We start from the raw sequence: 19,955 nt of genomic DNA on the forward strand, positions 1-19,955 counted from the left end.
GCCTTAGTAGAATATTCAGAAAATCAATTGTTAAAACCTCATTCATGCTTTGTAATTATAACTAGGATATGTAATCAAAACTGAAAGACACATCTCCATGTGTTATTAAACAATGATTAAGTTGTGATTGAAATATCTACTGAGGACAGCCAATCTCTTAGTATAATCATGATTGGCTGCTAGACAGCAATGTTCTAGGAATAGGTGTTACTACTCAAGAAAAATTCTCTTCAGGAAATTAACTACTAACTGCTATAATTTGAAACTGAATGTTTTAAATATCTTCCTATTAGGGATTCTGTACAGATAAGGAGAGCTAATGCTCACTGATGTTTTTCAAAAGCATCTCTTTAAAGTATATTGCTGTACAATCAATTAGGAGGCAAAGGATATGTATTTTTTAAAAGATTTCTGCTCTTCTGATTTATAAATGTTTGCTCCCAGGTGTTACTCACCAGCAAATGTAACCAACTCTAAATAGCCCTTTCATATTTTGTGTCTGCTGAGAGTATACTGGTCATTGAATTTTGACAAATTCCACTGGTTTCCCAACATTTTCTCAGTGGTAGACAACAAACTTCATTTTTATTTTGGCTGCTTTCCAGTAGAGCTAGAATGAAAGCACTTTGATTTAAAGACATTCCTAGTTAAAGTCATGGGTATCCTATGAATGTTCGCAGAAACCACACATTTTGACCATACACCAGAAAGTTATAACAACTTACCAGAGTTTCTTTTTGATACCATCTTCAAATTTGTACTGACTGCAGAACAGACCACCAGGGCCAGAAGAAGTGGCAGCTTCATTGTTCACGTTCTTTGGCAGCTGAAACACAAAACAAAAGAAAATCAGAGTTGAGCCACATACACACATTTGCCTCAGTGAAACCACATCTATAAATTGATGTCCCAACCTAAAACTCCAAAATCTTCTGAAACACCATTCAGGGTGTTCAACTTGTAAAGTCTACAAAGGGATTTGAAAAGTCTAAAAGTACCAAATATGAAAAATCTTTGCTTCCGAGTATTTCAAATAAGAGATACTCAAATTTCTAGTGTAGGTTTCAAATATCCATTGCAGAAGTAATAATCTACCAACATTGGGCTTTATTTTCATAGCAGTGGAAGAACATTTGGAAGAACAGAGTTAAAGCATGTGACAGCTCACAGCATAAAACTTCTCAGTAGCTTCAGCTAGAGGCAAAGGGAAAGCTGAATTCGGTCCTTTTGGCTTTCGAGGGCATGAAGATAGGCTCCTCGGTTATTTCTTTGATCTTCGTTAATTTTTGGCTATGACCCAATTATTAGGATCAACTCATTTGTCTATGGATTATTTAAGACCATTTATTTCTCAAGCCATTTGCCCTTAGCCTTCATCCCAAGCTCCTCCTCCCTCGTTTTCATGAAATTAATTTCCAAATACGCTACAGGTATCAGATTCTAAGCTCTCACCAGATTAACCAATTTTAACTCTGATTATCTTGCTTACTCTTTTTCTCCTTTGCTTTTCCTTTTTCTGCTCTTCCCATGAACGGGTCTCACCAGTGTTCTTCATACCTCAGGCTCTAGAATGCCATGCCCTATATAACTATTTACCTTCTTCATTAGACTCATCAGAACACATAACCCTTTTGTTTATTTATGTGACAGGATGGCATTTATACAGCAGTGACAACTACATTCAAAAATGGACAGCACCAAGTCTTAAACATTTGAAATGGAAGAGTTTAAAAGTGTAACAAACAAAAATGGGGTGAACTTACAAAGGGAATTCTCTCTAGAACCATCAAGAGATGTTTTGAAAAAAATCAAAACCATTTTATAGTTTTACCCCAAGTGAGCATCAGAAGATGAGAGGCGGTGTGCCACACATGGTTTATCATCAACCCAGGATAGATGATGACAAAGAAGGTTTGAAAGGTAAAAGCACAATGATCATCGGGATAAAAAATATAAGAAAACCTGGGTGGAAAGACAGGAAGAGCTTCTGGTATCGTTTAATGATGTACAAATATTTTTAAAAGGTTTATTCTTTTATATCGATCTGTACTTGAAGAAACAAAACCTTAGCAGATTATAAAAGTATCAGAGTGATATCAAGTACTGGGTGGGATTCTATATTCCCTGAATTAATTTCAAAATCCATTGAATAAAGAAACATCAGAATATTTCCAGAGTGTGGCTACTGGCTCAGCAAGCCAACATAGCTAGCTCCTTGTTATTACAATGCTCTTGACTCAGCAATAAACAGAGAGGCCTGTGAATAAGGGAAAGAGATCACTCCATACTCATTATCATACATTCTGGACTTCAGCAACCCTGCTACTGTGATAAAGAAACCGCTAGATGACAAGGGACTAAAGTACTTCTTGCCTACTCCAAGCACAGAGACGGCAAAATTTACAGCCAAATGTCCAAATTGGAGTCAGTTTAATCATGCTGGTTAATTTATTTTAACACTTAGCCATGCTATCCTACACCAAAGCTATTATAACTATGATTATATCTTCACTGTTTCTATCTGAAAGCTATCTGAAAGTACCATTAACTTTCCCAGAAAGGACTGGGAATTATTTTGATATCTTATAATTAGTGGGTCACATTGATTACTGAGAAGGATCTTTAAGAATCCATTCACCAAATGGTCATGTTCTTAAATTGCTGAAATATATAGACTATGTCCAGTAACTGATAACTCAGTCTTTAAAAACAGCCTAGAAATATTGCTACCTTTCATAATTAATCCTTCTCTGTTCTTGGTGAAAGAAAAATTTAGTATTTGACTTTAACTAGATAAATTATCACTGGAATATAAGTTAATCCCATTATTATTTCATACATTCAGTTTCATTTCACTTTTCATTTAAGATCAATGAAGATTACAAGAACTGGACATATATACTTATTAAATATATTTATAAACCTGAGCCAAGAACTTTTGATAAACTGTATTTTATACTTACAATTTATTGAGCATTTGTGTATTTCGAACATGTATTACTAGTCTGTTATATAGTATTGTGATCTTTCAAAATTTCATTGTGGCATTATTATCATGATTTTACTTTTCAAGAACATAATAGTTGTGACTTATCCAAGATCATGACAACAGAATATCACAGAAAATGGGTTTTGACTTTGAGTCTGTATTATAAAAGACAAATGTTTTAATGTGTAATAAATTATTTTTCCCTAGACTTTCAATGCTATACCAAGTCATAACGTGATAAATTTTGTCTCCTGAGCATTAAGGAGGTAAATTCCCACTGTAGAGATGTAAGAGTAATACAGTGCTTAGTCAAACAGAATACATTTAATATTTGCCTATATATGGTAAATTGTAAGGGAAAAGAAAGTAAGAGAAGTAGTTTGCAGCATGTTCAACGGGTGATTCAGATTTCCCATTGGAAGACAAAATCTGCCAAACTGCCAATTCAAACAGTCAAAGAAAAAGGCCAGTGTAATCAATCTCCTAGCAGTGTTCATCTGCAGCAGCAGTCAGCCTGAAATATCATCATTGATCAAGGAATGTCGTAGGACTGACCAGTGGGCTCCAAACATACAGTTCCACACATCTGTTTAAATAATAAAAGTGTCAGAAGCAGCTCGAGCTTTCTCATGGAAATCTTGGGTTTATTGTATTATAACTTTCCTCTTGGTGATTTTACAACCAGCTTACCATTGTGTGAAGAAAGTGTATAGGAGCATGCATAATACTTACTATGATAGCAATTTTGCTTCTATTCAATTATTTAGAAATTACCTTTCCCCCAAAAATAGTCTGTTCTCCCTACCATTGTCATAAATATGCAATAGTTCTTACTCCTGTAGTTCATATTCCCCCCAGAGTGCTTTGTGTTCATTGATTCCCTAGAGTTGGCACACAATCACTGCCTCCCAAAGACCATGTGCAAAATTGTAAACAAGGAAGCTGATAGGACAATGGCTAATGAATCCATTAGTATTCCTTTCCTTGGAGTACCAAATTCTGATATAAGTAGTACTCTCTTGACTAGAGAGTCTTTAAAAATGTAATTGAACTAAAGCTTTTGACAGTTGATTGCAATGATGATGTTATTCTCAGGTGATATTCTGATACAGTTTGAAAATTGCCTTCTAGACTTTCTTCTCTTCCTCCTTAAAGTGCCAGACACATTGAGTTGGTAGTTTGTCCTTATATTGTATTTTTGGAAATAAAACAAGCTTAATTTATGGAAATATGAAGACTGACAATATCATCCAATTGCAGAGAACACATATGAATTCTCATAATATTATTACTATCAGGGAAATTCTGGCATCATCACAATATTTTCCCATCATGTATTCATAAATATGGATCACACACACACACACACACACACACACACACACACACACACACACACACACATATATATATATATATATATTATATATATATATATATATATACAAAGTGTTATATATAAATACACAAAGTGTTAAATAATTTCAAAACTTGTTTTCTCAATCCTTGACATCTTCTAATTCTGTTGTTAGGTACAATGAAATCTATTGATCACAGAAATAGTCATAAGGTCCTATTGGATATCTAATTAGAAAGCAAAGATGCAGCAATATTCATGAAGTTCTATTTATAGGAAGCAAAGTTGGTTCTTAATAAGGCTTAAACTGACAAGACCACAACACTTGTCTAATTCAACTTTCAACTAATCATGAAAATTTTATTCTCTATATCACTATCTATCCTATCCTCAAGCACATTTTATCATTTCAAAGTAGCTGCATGAAGTGACAGCTGACTCTGTTGATAGCTGTAGTAGTTGGAAATGGAGGTAAAAAGAGACATGGAGACTAAAACACACAGAGTCAGAAATACAAATTTTGGAAAACATGATGACAGGAATAAACAGAGATAGGACACAGACGGAAAGAAAAATATGCATATAGACAAAAATAGAGATATATAAAACTTACAAGGGAGAAAGAAGAAACAAACTAATAAAAATGAAGATCCAAAATGTTGCCAGATGGCACAAATGGTGATAAAGTAAGGAGGAAGGAAACAGTTACTGAGAGAGAGCAGAAGGGACATAGATAGTAAAAAGAGATGAATATGCAAGGACAAAATGATAATAAGCCAACATGTATGGCATAGAATTTCTTCTCTTTAAACTCTGGTGATTATTAGTCTCAGGGTTTAACTATCAGCATAGTCCTCCAAAAATGAAAATTTTTACTTCCATAACACTCCCTTTCAGCTGGAGGTGGCTGGGTAATTGTGCTTGACAATTAATATAAAACATCTACACTCTGCCCTCTGTCCTGCGGTGGGCACCCAAGCCTCAGGTGAGTCTGGGCACTGCTCTGCCCCCCCCAACCTCCTCCATCAATCCCTGCTTGCTTCTGCCTGAGCCCACCAGAACAAGAGTAGACCTGCCCAGACAAGTAACATATAAAGGCAGACCTATCAGAATCACACCCGAATTCTAAATGGAAAATTTGAAAGCCAAAAGGTCCTGGATAGATATCCTACAAACACTAAGGGAACATGGATGCCAACCCAGAATACTGTACTCAGCAAAACTTTCAATCACTATAGATGGAGAAAACAAGATATTCCATGACAAAACCAGATTTAAACAATACATATCCACAAATCCAGCAATACAGAAAGTACTGGAAGTAAAACTCCAACCCAACAAAGATAACTACACTCACAAACACATAGGCAATAGATATTCCTATTTTGCCAAACATGAAAAAGAAACAGGAGGGCAAAATACACACATAACACCAACACCGACATAAATCCAAACAAACAAGAACCAACAATCAATGGACATTAATATCCCTCAATGTCAATGGTCTTAACCTGCCCATAAAAAATATAGGCTAACAGAATGGAAACAAAGACAGAATCCATCCTTCTGCTGTATACAAGAAGCACACCTCAACTTCAAAGACAGGCATTACCTCAGAGTAAAGGGTTGGGAAAAGATTTTCCAATCAAATGGGTCCAAGAAACAAGCTGGTATATCAATCCTAATATCTAACAAATTAGACTTCAAACTAAAATCAATCAAAAGAGATGGAAAAGGGTATTTCATACTCATCACAAGAAAAGTCCATCAAGATGAAGTCTCAATTTTGAACATCTTTGCCCCAAATATGAAGGCACCCACATTTATAAAAAAAAAAAAAAAACATTACTGAAGCTCGAACCATACATAAAACCACACACACTTATAGTAGGAAACTTCAACATCCTGCTTTCACCACTAGACAGGAGCACCAGACAGAAACTTAACAAAGAAACAAATGATCGAACAGAAGTTATGACCCAACTGGGTTTAACAGATATCCATAGAACATTCCATCCAAACACAAAAGAATATACTTTCTTCTCAGCGCCACAGGGCACCTTTTTTAAAAGTGATCACATACTTGGCAACAAAGCAAAACCTCCACAGATACAAAAGAATTGAAATAATCGCCTGTAACTTATCAGATCACCATGATTTAAAGCTAGAATTCAACAGCAATACAAATGGCAGAAAACCTACAAACTCCTGGGAAGTGAATAACACCCAATTGCACCATTCCTGGGTTGAGGAAGAAATAAACAAAGAAATTAAATACTTCCTAGAATTTAAAGAGAATGTAGACACAACATACCCAAACATATGGGACACCCTGAAAGCAGTGCTAAGAGGAAAGTTCATGGCACTAAGTTCCCACAGGAAGAAACTGGAGAAAAGTCACACTAGAGAATTGACAGAACAATTGAAACGTTTAGAGCAAAAAGAAACAAACTCACCATGGAGAAGTAGAGGCCAGGAAATAATCAAACTGAAGGCTGAAATCAATAAAGTAGAAACTACGAAAACATTACAAAGAATCAATGAAACAAAGAGTTGGTTCATTGAGAAGATCAACAAGATAGGCAAACCTCTCTCTATCCAAACTACCCAAAAGGCAGAGAGAGAGAGCAAGCTAATTAACAAAATCAGAAACAAAAAGGGGATATAACAGTGGACACTGAGGAAATACAGAGAATCTTCAGGTCATACTTTGAAACCTGTACTCCACAAAATTCGAAAATCTAAAGGAAATGGACAGTTTCCTGGATAGATATCACTTACCAAAATTAAACCAAGAACATATAAGCAGTTCAAATGGATCTATAACACCTAATGAAATAGACGAAGTCATCAAAAGACTCCCAACCAAAAAAAGCCCAGGGCCAGATGGCTTCACTGCAGAATTCTACCACAAATTCAAACAAGAGCTAATACCAGTCCTCCTCAAATTGTTCTATACAATAGAAGCAGAAGGGACATTGCCAAACTCTTTTTATGAGGCTTAAATCACTTGGATACCCAAACCACACAAAGATACAACTAAAAAAGAGAACTACTGACCAATATCCCTCATGAACATCGATGCAAAAATACACAACAAAATACTGGCGAATCGATCCAAGAACACATCAGAAAAATCATCCACTATGATCAAGTAGGCTTCATCCCAGGGATGCAAGGATGGTTCAACATATGAAAATCCATCAATGTAATTCACCATAAAAACAAACTGAAAAAGAAAAACCACATAATCATCTCACTAGATGCTGACAAAGGCTTTGACAAAATCCAACATACCTTCATGATAAAGGTCTTGGAGAGACCAGGAATAACAGGAACATACCAAAAATGATAAAAGCAATATACATCAATCCAACAGCCAACATCAAAATAAATGGACAGAAACTCAAGGATATTCTTTTAAAATCGGGAACAAGACAAGGCTGTCCACTCTCTCCATATCTCTTTAAAATTGTAATTGAAGTTCTAGCTAGAGCAATAGGACAAGAAAAGGAGATCAAAGGGATACAAGTTGTAAAGGAAAAAGTCAAACTTTCACTATTTGCAGATGATATGATAGTCTACATAAGTGACCTGAAAAACTCTACCAGGGAACACCTACAGTTGATAAACACCTTCAGCAAAGTAGCAGGATACAAAATTAACTCAAAAAATCATTAGCCCTACTATATACAGATGATAAATTCAATGAGAAAAAAAAATCAGAGAAACATTACCCTTCACAATATCCACAAGCAACATAAAATATCTTGGGGTAACACTAACCAAAAAAGTAAAAGACCTGTACAGTAAGAACTTTGAGACTTTAAAGAAAGAAATTAAAGAAGATACCAGAAAATGGAAAGATCTCCCATGCTCTTGGATAGGTAGTATCAACATAGTAAAAATGGCAATCTTGCCAAAAGTAATCTACAGATTCAATGCAGTCCCCAACAAAATCCCAACACAGTTCTTCACAGACCTTGAAAGAACAATACTCAACTTTATATGGAAAAACAAAAAACCCAGGATAGCCAAAACAACTCTGTACAATAAAGGATCTTCTGTAGGCATCACCATCCCTGACTAGCTCAAGCTCTATTGTAGAGCTACAATTCTGAAAACAGCTTGGTATTGGCCCAAAAATAGACAGATATACCAATGGAATCAAATTGAAAACCCTGATATTAACCCACACACCTATGAACACCTTATTTTTGACAAAGATTCTAAATCTATACAATGGAAGAAAGATAGGTTCTTCAACAAATGGTGCGGGCACAACTGGATTCGGACATGCAGAAGATTGCAGATAGATCCGTATCTGTCACCATGCACAAAACTTAAGTGCAAAAGGATCAAAGATCTCAACATAAATCCAGCCACACTGAAACTTCTAGAAGAGAAAGTGGGAGATATCATTGAACAAATTGGCACAGGAGACCGCTTCCTGAACATTATGCTAGTAGCACAGACATTGAGATCTGCAATTAATAAATGGGACCGCCTGAAACTGAGAAGCTTCTGTAAGGCAAAGGACACAATCAGCAAGATAAAATGCCAGCCTACAGATGGGAAAAGATCTTCACCAACTCCGCATCTGAAAGAGGGCTGATTACCAAATATACAATGAACTCAAGAAGCTGGCCACCAAAACACCAAACAATGAAATTAAAAAGTGGGGTGCAGAACTAAATAGAGAGTTCTCAACAGAGGAATCTGAAATGGCTGAAAGACACTTAAGAAAGTGCTCAAAATCCTTGGCCATCAGAGAAATGCAACTCAAAACAACTCTGAGATACCACCTCACACCTGTCAGAATGGCTAAAATCAAAAAAACCAATGACAATCTATGCTGGAGATGATGTGGAGACAAAGTAACACTCCTCCGTTGCAAACTTGTAAGACCACTTTGGAAATCAGTATGGTGGTTGCTCAGAAAAATGGGAATCAGTCTACTTCAAGACCCAACCATTCCTCTCTTGGGCATATACCCAAATAATGCATGTTCATACAACAAGGACATATGTTCACCATGTTCACAGCAGCATTGTTTGTAATAGCCAGAACCTGGAAGCAACCTAGATGCCCTTCAACTGAAGAATGTAAAGAGAATGTGTGGTACATTTATACAACAGAGTACTACTCAGCAGAAAAAAGCAATGGACTCTTGAAATTCGCAGGCAAATGGATAGAACTAGAAGAAACCATCTTGAGTGAGGTAACCCAGTCACAAAAAGACAAACATGGTATGTACTCACTCATATATGAATTTTAGACATAGAGCAAAGGATTACCAGCCTATAATACTCTTCACCAAAGAAACTAGGAAACACGAAGGACTCAATGGGAAAAACGCATGGACCCCAGGATTGGGAAGGGGCAGGACATCCTGAGCTAATTGGGAGCATGAGGGTAGGGGAGAGGGAGCTGCCAGAATGAGAGGAGGAGAAGAGGAGAAGAGAGGAGAGGAGAGGTGGAAATGGAGGAGCGGAAATAGTGAGTTGGGGGAAGAATAGAGGAGAGAGAGCAGAATGAGAGATACCAATTAGAGGGAGCCACTTTAGGTCCGAGGAGAGATCTAGCACTAGGTAGATTTCCAGAGACCTGCAAGGATGACATGAACGGACAATCTAGGCAATGGTGGAGAGGATAACCTAAATATGCCTCCCCTATGAGACTAATAACTACCATTCTAGAGCCCTCATCCATTTGCTGATGGAAGCAGAGGCAGACATCCACAAATATACATTGAACTGAATTCTGGAACTTAGTTGCAGAGAGGGAGGAATGAAGATCAACGGGCTTGGTAACAGGCTGGTGAAATTCACAGAAACACCTGGCCTGTACAAGGGGGCGCACATGGACCCCAGACTGCTGTATGTGAGGCCAGTAAAGGACTGATCCAGACCCCTGAACATGGATGTCAATGAGAAGGCCTCTGAACTCTAGGGGGCCCCTGGTAATGGATTAGTATTTTTCCCTGGTGTAAGAAGGGACTTTGAGAGGCCATCCCACATGAAGGGATGCACTCTCAGCCTGGACACAAATGGGAGGGCCTAGGCCCGGCCCAAGATGATGTGGTGGACTTTGGGGAGCCCCCATTTAGGGACCTACCATGCCTGGATGCCTGGGGAGTGGAGGGTGGATGGGGTGGGGGTTAGGTCGAGGGTATGGGGGAATGGTGGGGGGAGGGGAGGGAAAGGGAGAGGGGATTGACATGTGAAGCAAGCTTGTTCCTAATTTGAACTAATAATAAAAAATTTTAAAATTAACATAAAATGAAAAGTGCTGCATGTGAAAGGGCTTAGTAATGTTTTTTAAATAAATTTTATTTATTATTTTTAAATAAATCATATATTTATTTATATAAATGTATAAGCAAAGAAATACATGCATGAGAAGGATAAGCACATGTGCAATGAAAATCTAGGAATAAACAAACCATCTTTTTCATGGCACTGAAAAAGGCCTCTCCCCAGGGAGAGGCCTTCCATGGGGGAATCATCAAAGTCTGTCATATCATTTGGGGGAGGGCCGTCCCCCGTGTATCTAGGCTGAGAGAGTGTCCCTCCATGGAGAATGGACTCCCAAAGTCCATTTGTGTACTAGGGTTAAATACTGGTTCCATTGTCAGAGGCCCCATAGACCGTCCAGGCCTCCTAACTGACACACACATTCAGAAGGCTTTGCTCTGTCCAATGCTGGTTCCCCAGTTTTACTACTGGGGTCCTTGTGCTCCCACTTGGACAGGTCAGCTGTTTCTGTGGGTTTCTCTAGCATGGTCTTGACCACTCTGCTTGTCCCTCCTCCTTCTCTACAACTGGATTCCAGGAGCTCAGCTCAGTATGTAGCTGTGGGTCTCTGCTTCTGTTTCCATCAGCTACTAGATGAAGGCTCTAGGATGGCATTTAAGGTAGTCATTGATCTCATTATAGGGGAAGGGCATTTAAGGTAGCCTCTCCACTATTGCTTGATTCTTAGTTGGGGTCATCCTTGTAGGTCTCTGGACATTTCCCTAGTGCCAAATTTCTCTTTAAACCTCTAATGGCTCCCTCTATTATGGAATCTCTTTTCTTGCTCTCCTCTATTCTCCCCCCCCCATTCAATCTTCCTGATTGCTCATGTTCTTGTCTCCCCTCCTCTTCTCCCCTTCTCTTGCATTTTGAATATTTTAATTAACTCATTTATTTTACATCCTGACCACAGTTTCCTCTCCCACTTCTCCTCCCATTCTCCATCTCCCTTCCCTTCTACCTTGCCCCCACATCCACGCCTCTGTTTCTATTCAGAAATGACCAGGCCTCCCATGAGTACCAACACAGCATTGCAAGTCAAGTTGAGGTAAGACTAAGCACCTCCACTTGTATTAAGGCTAGGCAAGGCAATCAAATATGAGAAATAGTTTCCCAAGAGCCAGCCAAAGTGTTAGAGACACCACCTGCTCCCAGTGTTAGGAGTCCAACAAGTAGACCAAGCTACATACACATAAACGTAGAGGACCTAGGTCAGTCGGATGCAGGCTCCCTCATTGTTGGTTCAGATTCTGTGAGTTCCTAGTAGCCAGGTTAGTTGTTTCTGTGAGTTTGCTTGTGATGTTCTTGACCACTCTGGCTCCTACAATCCTTCTATTTCTTCAGTGGGATAATCAAGCTCTGTCTAATGTTCAGCTGTGGGTCTCCATGTGTTTCCATCAGGTACTGGATGAAGCCTCTCTGATGACAATTTGGGTAGTTGCAAATCTGATCAAGAAGATAGCAAGTTTGTGCTATACTACTCTCCGAATTATTTATGACTCTTTGACTTTAGACACTTATACTTTAGGGTCTCATTGTGAATGGTGGGGCCATGCAACTGACTCTGGCCAACTACCTGTGTGTGAAAGTTCTTGCTCATAGTTGTGTAGCATTTCAGGCCACACAACTTATTTGTCATTGTGATACCCTGCACTGCTATCTTTATGTAACTCCTATGGGTAATGTTTTACACAGTGGTTGCTCTATCATCTTTGGTTGTATAATGACTAGTCACTGAGTACAGCTTATGGTCACCATGTTACACAAATGAGACACAAAAATACTGTAAAAACACTGAAATTTGGGGATTGTGACAACAGCATAATTTAAATTATCCTGAAACAATTGAAATGCTATAATCTTATATTGGGGTGAATGTTACATTTTCTGGGCATGTCAACTTTGGCAAATTAATATGATACCTAGAAGAGCAAATAACTATCATCATAGAGAATATATCATGCAAAGAAAGTATTATATGATGTATTCTAGATTCAATATAACCATTTTAATCTACTATCCAGTCATATCTCATTTTAGTGCAGGCTACTTGGTTTTTCTCAGATACTGCAATTTTTATGAATTAAGGGTCTGTGGTAAGCCTGTGCCAATCAAGTACAAGTCCATCCATGCCATTTCCCTAATAGCATGTGTTAATGTTATATCTCTGTGTCACATTGTAGGTATTCTCATAATATTTCACTCTTATTATAACAGTTACAGTGATTTGTTATTAGTGATCTGTGATGACAATGTAATTTTTGTGGGGTGCCATGAACTGTGGCCACAGAAGAAAGTTAATTGACAAATTTTCTGGCTGCTACACAGAGCAGTCATTCTTACATTTTTTCCAAGGACCTCCTTATTCCTTGAGGCACAACAATGTTGAAAATAGGCCAGATAATGATTCCACAGTGGCCTCTCATAATGAAATTCAGATGAAGAGTCCCAAGTCTCTCATTTTAAATAAAAACAAAAGTTAGATATTCTTGCACCACTAGGCAGATTATGAATACAAAGGAAAAGTTCCTGAAGGAGAGTAAGCATGTTATGCCACTGAATTCCATGAATAATATGACCATGAAAAGTTTTCTTGCTGAAATATGAGATTTATGGTCTTGAAAGAAGAGCAATCTGCTACAACATCCCCATAAGCTAATGTCTGATTTGGAATGAGGCTCCTGTTATTCAGTTCTAAGGAAGTTTCAAGACATGAGGAGGTTGCATAGAAAAAGGGTGAAGCTCAAAGAAATGAGGTCTTAAGATTTGAGTGAAGAAATTGTCTCAATCACGTTAAATTGCAAGGTAAAGTAACTGATGCAGAGACTGTAGAAAATTATGTAGAAGCAAAAGATCTAGCCAGGAAATGAAGGAAACTATTACTAAACAACAGATTTTCAATATACATTAAACAAACAACCTTTTATTAGGAGAAGATGCCCTGTAGGACTTTACTAGGTGCTGTCTTACTTTTGATTTTTTGTTCATTTGTTTTGTTTTGTTGTTGTTTGTTTCTGTTGCTGTGATAAAAAAAACTGACTTAACTTGAGGAATGAAAGGGCTTATTTGCCAGACATACAGTCCATCTTCAAGGGAAACCAGGACAGGAGCTAGAGGTAGGGATTGAAGCAGAGACAATGAAAGAATGCTGTGTACAGGCTTGCTTCCTCTGGCTTGCTCAAATACTTTTCCTATACTCCCGAGGGCCACCTACCTAGGGAGAGCCCTGCCCACAGTGGGCTTGGCCCTCCTGCATCAATTTGCAATTAATAACATGCCCACTAGACATGCCCACAGGCCAATCAAATGAAGGCAATTTCTCAATGGAGGTTTCTTCTTTGCAAATATGTCACGTTGAAAACTAATGCTAACAATGATAACTATGAGAGGACATCAACATATGGCTTCAAGTCTTTAAAGGTCAGTCTGATTTTCCCATTAGGAGCTAATGCAGCCAACAACTTTAATTAGAGGCCAGGGTTAATTTACCATTAGAAAATCCCTTAGATCACAAAGAATTCTATATGGATTAATATAGCCAGAATAATATATCTATTTATAGTATGCTTTAATGAACATTTTGAGGTCACTGTTGAAATCTACTTCTAGTAAAAACAAAGATAACCTTTCAAAGTTGTACTGGTAATTGCCAAATCAACTGGTTACCTAAGAGCTCCAAGGAAGATATGGAATAGTGTTAACATTGTTCTTGTGCCTGCAACCACAACATTCATCTACAGCTCTTGGATCAAATACTATAGATAATAAGATTAAAACATCAGGGGATAGTGATGCTCTGGTGGATCCAAGAAAACAAAAGTGTACATCTCCTGGAGAACATCTATTCTTTTTAGATACCATTACAAACATCAGTGAATCAAGGAGAGAAGCCAAAATCAAAGTAGATTAAATGGTATCCTATAAGAAGGAGTTTCTGAGAAGTTGATTCCAACCTTCATGGATAACTGTGGGATTCAATCATTTGGTGTATGAAGTAACTTCAGCTTTGGAAGGAAAAGAGCTAGAATTATAGATGGGACCTAAAGATGTGATTGAATTGCTACAATCTCATGGTAAACAGTTAAGAGCTGTTTCTTGGGGTGAGGAAAAATAAGTAGTTTCTAATTCCTGGTACATACAGTATGAACATGGTGGAAATGACAACAGCAGATTTATAGTATTTTACAAACGTAGTGGAGAAAGCAGTGGAAGGGCTTGAAAAGATTCAATTTTGAAAGAAGTTCTACTGTTGTTAAAGTGATGTCAAACAGCATGACAAACTATAGAGAAATCTTTCAAAGAGGATGAATCAATTGATGTAGGAAACTTCACTGTGGTCTTATTTTAAGAAATTGCCATATGCCACTCCAACTTACAGTAACTACTACCATCAGTCAGAGCCATTAGCATCAAAGGAAGATCCTTTACCAGGAGAAGGCTTATGACCTGCTGATAGTCCAGATAATTTTTGTTGTTTCATAACTAGAAAGTATTTATAATTAAAGTATTTAAGTTGCCTTTTAAAAATGTATTGCTATTCTGAACACTGTAGAAATAAAATTTATAAACACTGGGAAGAATTTATGTTATTCATTTTCTTTTGTTAGTCACTTTGTTCTAGTCATCTGAAACTTATCTCACAAGGCCTACAGGGTATGCCTGAATTTCAAGGGCAAAGATTATTGGATTTTTGTTTGTTTATTTGTTTATTCCCAGTATTATGGTACACATCAAGTAGACCAATGATTCTTGAGTACTGAACAAAGAAACTTTTGCCCTGAACCTGTGGGTTTTTGTTGCTGGAGCTTCTTTCCAGCCTGGTGCTGCTGCCTCGTTGCCCCAAATAAACACACAGATGCTATATTAATTATAAAACTGTTGGTCGGTGACTAGGCCTTCTTATTGTCTAGCTCTGTTTTAATTATTAACCCATTTCTATTAATCTAAGTATTTCCAGTGGTCTTCTCTTACAGAAGGGTCTGAATGTATTATTCCTTCCTCTGCTACATGGCGTCCCTCTCGGACTCTCTGCCTACCTTTCTCAGAATTCTCCTCTTCTCCTAGTCCTACCTATCTTCCTGCCTCTACTGGCTATTGGCCAAATAGTGTTTTATTCATCAACCAATAAAAGAAACATATATACAGAAGGACATCCCCCATCAGCTTTATTATTTCCTATGAAATATCATCATCTCTATTTGAGAAGGGAAGCCAAAGAATCATTCATGTACCTTAAAATAGAAACTATGTTTAAAAAATTATTGGGGAATCAAATGAATCAGCACTCAAAATTATCCTTTATATTCCCCCTAGAAAATACTTTAGACTGAAGAAATTTTCCAAAATAGATAAGTAGAGCAGCAAGTTTAGAAAAAGTCTTTATTAAACATAAATGGAACAGAAAGGAATGGGACAATCAGAGAACACAAGAATGGCTTCTAGGAAAGAGAGATGGGACACACATGAAGCATGGGCTCAGAGAAAATAGTCTTTTAAAACATGAACTATTGTTTTGGTCATAATTACACTGGGGACATTATGGGTTTTGAGAAATGTTATTTTTCCTTTGATGACTAAGAGATTTAAACAAACTTTAAATAACGAGAATAAAGGGAATGATAAAGGAAAAAAAGAACAGAATTGCTCTATAGTGTAAAAATACCAAAGAGATGAAGAAGTAAACATTTCTGGAGTTTAAAGTAATTTGCCATTTTGGGGGGTATCATCTATCTTTACTAAGAAATGGAAGACAGAGATAACTGAAGAAGACAAGTTTATAGATCTTGTGAGAAGTTATCACCTTGAGACTTTTCTATTCTATACCAAAATAGTTACCAAGTTTATTTTGGACAAAGTAGAAGTAGAATTTTAAGGAAGGACAATTAGATCATGAAGTTCTGGTAAAGTCATCATTAACTTTTAGCAACCACTTTTTATTTACTTCATTTTAAACTGGGCTATTTATAGAACATAGAACTTCAATGTTCTGTATTACTTCATTTACAACAGGAATCTAATGAGAATAGCTTAACCAGAACTTTCACAGTTTACCATGATATCATTTTTTCTAATACCATTAATCCTTATACTTTCTCCTTTCTACATTCCAGCTAACTGAGGTTTTATAGTACTTTAAAATGTTCTTAAGTTGAATATAATTGGCCATATGTGAACTTCTGACCCTCTTACATACACACTTTTTCAACACCACTGATTCCCTTCTCCTGGTCTCATACACAGTTTTGTATTCTATAAGCACACTTATAATCCCTTGTTTGCATAAATATAAATATTACAAATTAGAATCCTCATAAGAGAGCAAACAAGGGATTTTTGTCTTTCTGAGAATGAGACACTTCACTTACTATAATCTTTTCATGTTTTATCTATTTTTTCCAAATTTTATATTTCCTAACATTTCACTATAATTCTATTGTGTCTACCTGTTCCTCTGTTGGTGAGCATGCATGATGGTTCTATTTCCTTGCTATTCTGAATAGAGAAATGTTAAACATGAATTCTCACATATGTCTGTGGTAGAATATAGTATCTTTGGGGTTCATGCCAGAGAGGTATAGCTGTAACCCAGTGTATATGAACCAAATAATAAAAAATGTAATGAAAGAAGTATACATTAATGTTATATACATAATGGTATATCCATATGGCAGAATATTATTTAATAACTGATAGGTATGTAAAATTTTAACAATATGGAGAATGTCCACAAAATAATAATAAATCAATAAAGTAAAAGAGTGACATACATACATATATATACATATATATGTAGTATCTACAATATGATTTACTTACAAAAAGAAGCAACTTTAATGTTCAAAATGAGTTTAAATTATATTATATCTCTGGAGTAGTTGTCCAAAACAAAATGGACTCCATTATTTTGTATGTGTGATGGCTTTTTGATTTGTTTTCTTTGGAGAGGGAATATTTTTTGACTTATTGGTTTTTATTTTTAGTTTGTCTGATTTGATTTTTGTTTAGGAGGATTGTTTTTCCTTTTTTGAGAGACAAGCAACATGAGGTTGGGTGAGTAGAGAGATGTAGAGAATCTTGGAGGAGTTGGGAAAGGAAAAAGACTGTGATAAAAATACATTGTATGAAAAAAATAAAAATTAACTATACAAATTATAATATACTGGTCTCAGTTTGGATTTCAACTGCTGTGATGAAACACTGTGACCAAAACACAAGTTGGAAGGGAAAGTGTTTCTCAGATTTCCATATTTGCTTTTCATCATTATAGGAAGCCAGGCCAGGAATTCAAACAGGGAAGGAACCTGAAGTCAGGAGCTGATGAAGAGGACACAGAAGGGTGCTGCTTACTGGCTTGCTCCCCATAGCTTGCTCAGACTGCTTTTTCATTGAAGCCCCAGAATACCAGCCCAGGGTATCTCCACTCACAATAGACTGGACAACTTATCAAATGGGAGTTTGTTCCTGGAAAAAAAAACCTCTCTCTTAGCAGTTGTTCACAACCTGTAGCTTCTGAACTAGGAGTGTGGCCTTGTGTGCTCTCTGCCCATCCATGCTGGAATACAGACTGGTGTTTCCTGAACTTACCAGTGGACTCCTTGGTGTTTGCATTATCAGAAATAAACTATTGATTATCAAACTTAGTAGCCAAGTGCTGGATTATGACAGAGACTCGCAAAGTTATCTGACTCTCTTCCACAGATTGGACAATCTGAGTATCACTTAATTTGACTCACTCAATATATACTAAAAAATATACTATGCATCCCAGTGGGCACAAAAGCTATAATATTTCAACAAAGATAGACATAACATTGTTCTCACACAGGTAATTATCTATTGGGATAATTACACATTAAACAATTAGTCAACTATAATATGTAATTATAATTATAGCATACATAAGGAGATACAGAAGATACATACAAAACCAGTCTAGTATTTAATGGTTCAGCAAATCTTATTTCAAAAGAGACACTTGAATTGAGCATTGAATAATGTAATAGCTGAAACTCTGTTCAAATTCTAATAATGGTTTTGTTGCATGAATAAAAAAATTAAGTAGTCAGAATCCATAGGACATCATAGACCTCAGTAAAAATATTCACATCTTGTCTTGTCCTGGGAGAATTATCCAACAAAAGTTTTATGCAAAGTAGTGATCATATCTCCACTTTGAAACATATTACTCTAACTCCTGTACAAAGAATGAATTAGAAGCAGATGCAGAGCAACTAGGACATTATTCTCCAAAACAGTCAGTCTACCATAGGAAATGTGTTGTCATGCTGGCCATTAAAATAATAGTGAAAAGACATTTCTGAAACACTGTAAAAGATGGGACTAAAGCAAATAGATGAGATAGTCAGAAAGTGGTATTTTTGTACTTTCTTGATTATCAGAAACCGGTGACACAGTGTCCACATACTAATGTGGTCTTGTTTTAGATCATGGCTCCTCTTCTAACAAGATAAGAAAATGTCTGGTCAGAAGTCCAGTATGGAATATATTATAGAACATGTTCATATGAAATATGCCAGCTTAGGGTAAAAATGATAAAGAAAGTTTTATTGATAAAGAATATCTAAGAAGTATGGCTTCATGGCATACTCTCTTATTTCCAGTAGTTGAGAGTCACGTAGATGGATCTCCCTCAGTTCAAGGCCCGAGTTGTCTACATATAGAGCTCCAGGCCAGCCAAGGCTATGTAATGAAGCCTTCTCAAACAAACAAAAATATATCTATAATATAACAGGTAGGTTACAAAACTGAAAATAGTTCCTTCATAAAATACTTTTTAAATCATTTTTTTTAATTTTAAAAGAATCTTTTCTCATTTTACATGCCAAACCCAGTTCCCACTCCCTCCCCTCCTCCTGCTCTCTCCACCTTCCCCTATCCCGCCCCTTATCCACTCCTCAGGGTCTTGACCCCTTTGCTCATATTATCACTCCTCACTCTCTTTTACTGGACTTTGGGAGCTTGGCCTAGTACTCAGCTGTGGATCTCTGTTTCTGTTTCCATTGGCTACTGGATGAAAGTTCTATGATGACCAATTTTTAACCTCTCTCTCTTTTCTAACTTCATCCAAATAATGTCTCTCAGTAAGACATGTCACTGCATCCTTACCTTTTTGCTCCATACCCTATAAAATGACTGTGATTTCTTTTACACTGTGGACCTATGTCTTACATACAGCGTATTATTTGAATTTGGATTGTGTATATTCTTTAAGATCTAGTTTTGTGGCTTAATTCATGCATGTTCCTCCGGAGACTAAAGGGGACATATGAACATCCAGGAATACTGTCAAAGT

General features: G+C 36.8%; 1 long non-coding RNA gene across 1 annotated transcript in view; it reads right to left on the reverse strand.

Moving 5' to 3' along the window:
* Positions 1 to 725: 725 nt before the first annotated feature.
* Positions 726 to 19,955, reverse strand: part of LOC118239417 — a 65,948-nt gene continuing 46,718 nt past the window's right edge. The window contains exon 3 of the long non-coding RNA XR_004771454.1: positions 726 to 826. This is a non-coding gene — a long non-coding RNA (uncharacterized LOC118239417). The remainder of the gene's footprint in view (positions 827 to 19,955) is intronic.

Source organism: Cricetulus griseus, chromosome X (assembly GCF_003668045.3).
Source record: "Cricetulus griseus strain 17A/GY chromosome X, alternate assembly CriGri-PICRH-1.0, whole genome shotgun sequence".
In the NCBI taxonomy this organism is placed as follows: Eukaryota; Metazoa; Chordata; class Mammalia; order Rodentia; family Cricetidae; genus Cricetulus; species Cricetulus griseus.